Consider the following 8881-nt stretch of genomic DNA (forward strand, 5'->3'; position numbering starts at 1 on the left):
GACTTCATAACCTAAAGCTATAATTGAACAATTAACTCCAATATGCAAATGGACCAGAACTTATAAAAGCGAGAGACCCCATGACCTGCTGTCCATTTTGTGACCATTTTGGTTCACTTTGGGTGTAGACCTGGCTGGGCTCTTGTGCTGCCCAAGGTGCATCCATTGAGGATATCCTTTTAATAAATCTCTACTTTATTCTTTAACTCCATTTACTCCCTGTTCTAGGTCAGCCTTGACAAGGCATCAAATCCTTGTGATTTCTGCTGGCAGCCCCTCAGCATCCTGACCTGCATGGCAACCTGCCTCAGCAGTACATGGCTGCACAGGCATTGCTTATGGCCAGTCCAAGGAAAGATGAATGTGTTAAGAAACCTGCTTTTCCCATCCTAAATCTATATAGTGTCTCCTAACTTGGTCCATGTTTCCTAGTTCTCTGTAGTTGTCTTTTCTGAATCAGATTCCAGTACAAGTGTCAAATGAATCAGTTGTATCAGTCATGACTGTATGATTTTCTAACCACTTGTTTTGTTTGCCTTGTCATTTTTCACCTTCAGGAACAAGAAGCACAGGCTGGTGAAGGTCACTTTTATTACTTGTTTGGACACTGGTGGTTCAGGAATGCAGAGTAAAACTTAGAAGAGCAGCCGCAGTTCCTTGCACACTAAAGCGTATTGACTGTGCTAAATTCTGATTAGAGAGGGGTGTGCTCCCTTGTACTGGTTCTATTTGTGCTGAGTTTTCACCTGCCCTTAGACAAGCACAAACCTTGTGGGTTTAACAGCTTCCAGAGAATTTCCTTTTGCCTTTCACCTGAATAAAATCCAAGCCTTCTTTCACCCTCCTGAGCTGACAAAAACCCACGCAAAGATGCATGTACGCAGTAACGTGAGCTGGAAAGAGATGGCCATAAAGCAGCAGCAGCAGCTTTTTGTGGCATTGATGTGTTTGGCCATTTTCCCTTCATGCTGGCCTTGCTTTTTCTATGTGCTATATGACCTGCAAAAAGTTTTTCACGAGTTTCTTCAACTGTTCTGCACAAATGGAAAAGTTATACATCAGGCTAATGTTCCCCTCCTAAGATGAGCTGAGTCTGATGCTTATAGAGGAAAAAAACATAAAAACAGCCTGGAAGTATTTATTTTCTTCTTTGAAATTTTTCTTTGGGTGAACTTAAGAAGTGGTCCTGAGAGAGTTCAGTGTATCTCCTGTATACTTTTTTCCAAATATCCCTCCAAATAGCAAGTCATCACATACCTATAGGTGTCTGCACTTTCTACAGTAAGGACTGTGCTGAATGAACACACACTTTTTATTTCTACAAAGCTGAAATTTGGTAGCATCAGCATTTTGAATTCTGTTTGTGAAAGGAAAATGATAATGACAAAGTCTTTTTATGGAAGTATCTAAAGAACCACTAGGAAGAGAAAAAACCCTGAAGCTACCTTTCTCTTTGGAAATAAGCATTTCTAAAAGCCATACATCTTTTCAGCAATTGAAAATATAATGATAGTAGAAAGTTTGCTTGATTAATTACCACAGCATTTTTTCCTTCAACTGGAACAATTTTATCATGTAAAGCTGCAGAAAAACTTTATATTTATACTACTAACTAGTTGACAGATCTTTACCATCTTCCCAAAACAACCATAACTCCTAGCCTACCCTAATGATCATATTTGGCCAAACACAGTGGAGAGACACATTCATGTCAGGAGGACAAGGTGGTGGCATTTGGTGACATTTCAGAAACAGTTCCTGTGACAGCCAGCTCAGTGGGGTTTGTCTCTTTAGGTGAATTTTCACCAAACATACACTTTCTAATACTGTGTGGAGTCTTTAATTCTGTGAGAGAAATCTTAACTCGAGGCACGTACACTTCCTTTAAAAAAAATAAACTTAAAAAAGAAAATTGCATATTATTGCTACATTAGCCAGCTTCTGAAAGCCCAAGGGAAACCTTATTGACCAGAATATATTTGTTCATAAAATCCAGGACAGCCTCACACAGCTGATGAAGCATCTGATACTTATTCTAGTAGAGACCAAAGTCTTACACAGGGCACCATGAACAGTTTGAGTTCAGAGGCAGAAGAGAATGAGAAACGAACATCAAAACTCGTCTAAGTTAGATCAGGTTCTCTCATGTATAAATGGAGGCAACTTCCTGAGGATGTTCAAATCTGTTTCACAACATTATCACTTCTTAAGTAGTCTTAGAGTTCTTTGTTTCCACTTCACTTCAACATATCCCTGCTGGAGCAACTCCTTAGGTAAACATTATCCTGATTTCAATACACCAGCCAAAAAATGTCTTTGAACTAATCTTTTCTATTGGCAGCTGAACAATTTCTGCTGTGTTGGAAGGACAAACATTTTACCACGGCAGGTATTTTTAAAGCTAAGTTGGGACCTGACTTTGGTATCCATAAATGTAATACATATTTGCAAACTAAATTTTGAAAGCAAAATTCACCATCTGCAGCTCCACGTGCTCAACTCACACTTTGATATGTAGAAACAAGCTGAAATTTGTAAAGACAAGCACAAAAACATGGGCAAAACACTTGCTCACATGAAGAAAGCAATTATTCTTCTGAATAGCTGCTCCTTACCTGACATGTCAGTCCAAGGATTTAATGCCCAAACAACATGCCATCTTATATATAATTGCTAACATTAACTCCTGTGTTAATGCCAAAGTACCTAATTTTGTGGTAGATTTAAGGTCTTAATATATTCATCCTTCTTTGGGAGCTCACTAGGTTCTGACATTTGTTATTTTTGGCAAAACACAAAGGTTTACAGAAGTTTGCTATGTGCAGTGAATTAAAATGCAAATCTCCTTAGCACAATGAAGGCATTTTGTACTTGGGGCTGAAAATTTACCCAAAGTACAAAAATAATTGAATAAATGGTTGCACTCCTAACTATTCACTGACTTCTGCTCTTCTAATTTATTTTCCTCATCCACACTATTACTAGAGGAGTCATTTACTGAAAGCTCATTTCATTGTGAAGCCCAAAACTATTAAGGAAGGAAGCAATTCCTTCCACCACTTTGAAAGACAACAGCTTGACATGCTGTGTATACTGCCTGAATTTAAAACTATTTAGCTTTTCTTTCAAGGGAAGGTTGTGACAAAGCTGTCTCAACATAAACCATCTTTTAATCACAAGTTATAATAATCATGAGATAGGATATTCCTGGCCTGTTTCACCTGACTGTATTTAATAGAAAATGCATCACCCAGCCATGTCGGAAAAATGAGACTCCAGCTCCCCTCTTCCTGCAATATCAAATTATCTGGTAATGCAGATAAAAACACAGCACATCACAGCTTGCAGCTCCAGCTTTGGGTTGCAGAATAATGGTATGAAATAATAGCTGGTGTATTTAAGTTTAGGATAGTTCCAGAAATAGCTAGTGCTGCGTACTGCAAAGAAATATTAATAGAACAGGCCAGCTACAGATCAGAGACCCTGTGATTTTATCACTGTGATTTGGCATTATATACTTGCATATCAATGAAATATGTCATCTAAGACATAGTTCTATTTTCTCACATGGAAAGAGCCTTTTTCAGTTAATTTAAACTCCAGTTCAGCTCTGAATGGGGTCACAGTAACAACTGCTTACCTTTCCATAGATTTATTTCTATGTCCATGTATCGCTGGTACTTCACAGTGCTAAATCTCTTCTTTTTCCCTCTTCACCCATTTTTACTCTTTCAACAAGGACAGAATCAGTAGAGCAAGGAGCATTTGTGCAGGTTACTTGTCACCAGAGCCATCAAACCTGTTTACTATGATCAGAATAATTACATCGTTATCCGTGTTGGTTCATTAATGATGAATGATGCAAAAGGAGAGAAGAAGGGAGCTGGGCTCTCAGCCCTCCATTTGAATTTCCATCAAGGAAGCAAACACTTCCATGGCCAGTAAAACTCCTAAACCCTGTTCCTGTGGATTTGTGTCCTGTGCTTCAACTACAAGTTGCACAAAAGTGCAAACTCTCATTCCTCAGAGATAAGAGAATATTTCTGTGGGGATGATCTGGTGTCTACATGATTTCCTAGAAATTGGTAAGACTGATGTAATAACTGACTTTTTTAAAGCAATTATGCTTAAGCTACAAGCATAGGAAGATTTTCTAAGGAGATGTAAGGGCTCATAACCAATTCTTTTCTATCGAAAGGTGAAAAATATCTCTAAGACTAAACTTTTACAGAGATCAGAAGAAAATCCAGTAGTGCAGGCCCTCACAGGAAGCTGAACATATATATAATTCTAGCAAAAAAATTATATCAATCATTTACACAAATAAAGAGCATTTTTTCATAATATCAAGTACAAAATGGCAAGGCAGACATCAAAAATCTGGTGATGACAGTCTCTAATGTCTTACCTTTGGACTATTTTAGACATTTTGGGGTGTAAGATCAGCACAAAAACATTCTCCAACAGCAACACAGGAAAAAGAAAATGTGTCAGTGGACTTATTCCTAAAAGGTGCCTCTGAGAGGGAGACTTACTCTTTCATCACTTATGATAGGAGCTTTTGTTATTTTATTTCCAATCTGTGGCCACCGTAGGCAGAATGGAACCAATTTACCACTGAAGTCATCTTTGATCCTCCTGTTGCCTTCCTTGAAAATAGCTAGGTAAGATTTTATATGTATGTAGTAGCATTTCTCTCATTTATATTATTTTATAACAGTATTAACCTAAAAATTCAAATAATACAAGTATGTCAGGCTATGTATATACATATTTTATGTGTAAAATTGACATGACTGGCAATGACATACATCCTCATACACATATATAGACCCCAAACAAATAGGCAGTTTCCCTCTATAACCAGAACACTGAAATGCAATAAAACCATTTATAATCATCCTCCAAGCACATGAAAAGTTTCCCATAAATGTTGTCATTTGACCTTTTCAGAAAAGGTCACCAAAAGGCCATCGATCTCTCATTGGATTTCGATTACACACACTTTGAACCAAGGATCTTTACATTTACTGCTTTCATTTATCACAGAATGCTGATTACAGGAAACATCCAAATTCTGACATTTCAAAGGTCAGTTTGCAATTTTTAAAGATTTCCCTCCATTATTCATTTTATTGCCTGCTCTGCTCCACAAGTAATCCATTAGAAATACAAGTTTACTTGATAAAAAAAAAATTTGTATCAGAAGCTCAGATTTGAGCAGAATTAAAAAACACTAAAATGGAAGACAAATTATTATGCTGGTTATTCATCAGAAGAAAACATTTTGCCCAAGATAAACATCTTTACATTCATGTAGCTGTAGAGGTGGTTGGTTGGTTTTTTGGAAAGGAAGGGGTTGCTCTTGGTTTTCCTAATCATACTTTAGATAAAAGGTGAGGCACCAAACTGGAAAACAAGTGGTGTGTGTGGTTTTGGTTTCTGCCTTACCACACTGCCTGGTACAATGTCAGTAGCATTATAACTCTTCAAATTCCCCAAGTTGTTCAAGGTCATGCCTAGACAATGTGACAGGAATGCCTAATCAGCTCCTACATGCTGCTTCAACATTCCAGTGAAACAGTTTCTCTCTCTGAATGCTCATAAAATAAATGTCTTCTCAAATACATTTTAGTCTGGGACGACTTGTCATTATATATAAACAAATAATTTAGAAAAAAAAATCTTAATTTGGTGTTCGGTTGCAATAATAAAATGAAATAAATATTCATAGTTCTGAGCACTAACATGATTCTGAGCTTATGGAAGGGGAACACTATCTGTGATTTTTTTTTTTTTTTTCCTTCATGAGGTACTTGCATCCCTTACCAGTAGCAGTCCTGCAGTCTTGGTAGAAAGGTGCTTCTAACCGAGCTTGAAAACCCCACAGATGTACATCTTCAAATAGGTACAGCTGCTATGATGACCTGTAAAAGGATATTAGAACATGAGTGGCTTTTTCTATTCTTTATTGACTATTGGATATGTGCAAATACCATTCATTACATTTGCAAGATCACCCCCAGCTCTCCCCCTGCTCCCTACTGTCCCACCCTCCCCAGGGTTTTGCCACAAAATCACATAATAATTAATATTTAGCTTGTTTAATATTTATTTAATTAGTTTTTGATATTTAACTTCAAGAGGAGGACCAGTGAGCCCTGCAGTGCCAGGCCCCTTGGTCTGTAACTGATTCCTGCTGGCCTTGGTGGCCCTGGCTGTAAAGTGCCATGGCACACAAGTGACCCAGCCCAAACCTGAGCTCCACTGGCTGCCATCAGGCAGGTATTTATATGCAGCTGTCAGCAGGAAAGCCGTGGCATGGGGGTAGAAATACACCATTAAACTTCATGAGTAACAAATGTGTGAAACCTAACAATCTCACGCAATTGAGTTCAGGAACCCCAAGGCTTTCTTTTTTTTGGTGCACATTTTCATAGGTTGAGTTGACCTGTGGTGTTACATCTTTATTTTGAGCACTATACACTGAGGTATATTTTGATATGACATATGGAATAGTGGGGCTTTGCAGAGAAATTACATGCTTATTCCAGAGTAGCTGAATAAACACCAAACAAACAAAAATTTGACAGCCAAAGTAAACCTTATACCTCTGGCATTGCCACAGGACTGCAATAACACCTGCCCTTTCCTTCTGGGATATGTGGTCTGTGCACTTCAAAATGCATAACGTGGATATTCTCAGGAGGGGTGTTATGACTTTGTGGGGGAACAGATTTACATCAGCATTTTGTACTGGCTGCCAGTTGAGGCCCAGAATCACTTAAATATCTGTTCTAATGCCATAGAAGTTGGCAAGAACCATCAAGTGCCATGACCAAAATGTGTATAAACTATTCCTGCTGAGCATACAGACTCACAGATTCAGGATCAGCCCTTTGATATGAACTCACCTGCTACAGAGCATGGAGGAAATCTCCCTGCATTAGTAAATTCCCACGTGCTAAAAATCAAAATGAGACAAAAGGGAAAAAACCACCCACGCTTTTTATACCAACAGCCCAGACTTTTTTTTGACTTGCATTTTCTGGAGAGCTACAGAATGTCAGATGGCTGCTCTTGTTTAAACGAAGAGCTGAATCCCTCAGGTCCTTCAGATTTGAAAAATGAAAGAAAACACTTCTAAATTATTTCCTTCTCCACCGCTTCCATGCCCTGCTCTGATTATAGGTTTTCCTGTTTCTAATCTAAATGAAAGAAGAAAAAGTTGTAAGCCACAGCTGGCAGGATATCATACTCCATTTCATTAGTCTTTTTAATAGAGATTAATAATATTCTCTCCTGTTTTAATGGGATATCGCACTTCCTTATGTACCAGGAGAAGCACTTTTGATAGACTAAATGCCAACTGGTGCCCTATGATCTTTTAGGAAGAGCTTTTAGGAGATTTTCTATTTCTCTGCTGTGCATAAAAAAAAAGGGAAGGAAAAATAATTGAAAGAAGCTACATTTTCCACTTGCAGATAACATTTTATCCGCAGAGATTATCCAGGGTGTACTTTACAGATAATATTTTCTCAATCCTCATTTAGAAATATTTGGGATTTTTTTTTTTTTTTTTTTTTTTTTTTTTTTTTGTTTACAAGGTTGCTTACATTGCTGTTAATCTCAACCACATAAAAAAAAAATCAGGCAAACACTAATGATTTATACCTTCATTACAGTACACATTTGAGTAATGGATTTATTCAGAGCATTACAGCTCTTCATTATGCACTAGAGTGAGTAGTTTGGATTTGCTAGCAGCACTTAGATACTCTATGAAAAGTTAACTTTAGAATTGAATGCCTTATTTGCCATGTTAAATGTAACTGAGCAAAAGGAACATCTAACATTCAAAGCAGGATCACAAAGGAAAACCATTTGAAAGGACTGTTCAAAACTCACTGCAGCAGTACAATGCATTTCTTTTTATGTTACTGAACTCAGCCCAGTTCATAAAATGCATTAATTTGTGCTGTAGATGCATCAACCACCTTGCATTACATTCTACATGAAAACTATTGTTGGCAGAGAGATTTTTTCTTTTATGTATTGAACTGATGTGTTTTCATCAGCACATTTGATAGGCCCTAGCTTTGATCTCTAAATCAGGAGGAGCTCTTCAGCACACCTTCCTTCAGAAGATGTATTGTAAGATGTAAGATGTACAAACCAAAGCACAACAGACACCTGAGTGTCAGCTCTGAAGGAGAGAAACCAAGCAGTGCTATGAAAAGGATGTAGTGCTCCAAAATTGCCATGCTTTCCAAGCTAGCTGATCTCCTTGCTTTGTTTCAGACAGCTTGATTCCACCAGTAGTACAATTAATTGGGTCAGGACAATTTTAACGCCATGAGGGACTTGCAAGATACAACCAGCTACAGGTGGGGCAAAAACCCCAGATTCCAAGTAGACACAGCAAAGGTCTGAGCTGAAGTACTGTTGTCATCTTACCATAAAACTTCCATGCCTTCTCAGTGATTTCTCATGGGCAGGTCTTCACAACACAGCCAACAAACTCCAGCTCTCCTCTCCACCACCTAACCCACTCTTTTATAGCTCTCATCCTTACTGGACACAGCTGTGGCCTATTAAGGGCAGGCCTGTCCCTAATCTTTGGTAATTAGTACAGCTGCAACTCCTCAGGGGTGAGATTGCCTCCTGCACTGTCTCTAGTCTCTCACCTTCCATCCCCCCACAACGCACAAGGGGCTGCTGGCTGCATCAAGCTCAAATGTGAGTCAACTGAATGGTGAAATGTCCAGAACTGGACATAATTAGTCAAAATTACCTCTATTTCTTCTACTACAGAATCAGGCAGTGAAACTTACTACACTGAACACTATGAGAAAATACTTACATTCTTATTCAGTCAGAT

The sequence above is a fragment of the Pyrgilauda ruficollis genome, unplaced genomic scaffold (genome assembly GCF_017590135.1).
Source record: "Pyrgilauda ruficollis isolate IOZ18807 unplaced genomic scaffold, ASM1759013v1 scaffold83, whole genome shotgun sequence".
Lineage (NCBI taxonomy): Eukaryota > Metazoa > Chordata > Aves > Passeriformes > Passeridae > Pyrgilauda > Pyrgilauda ruficollis.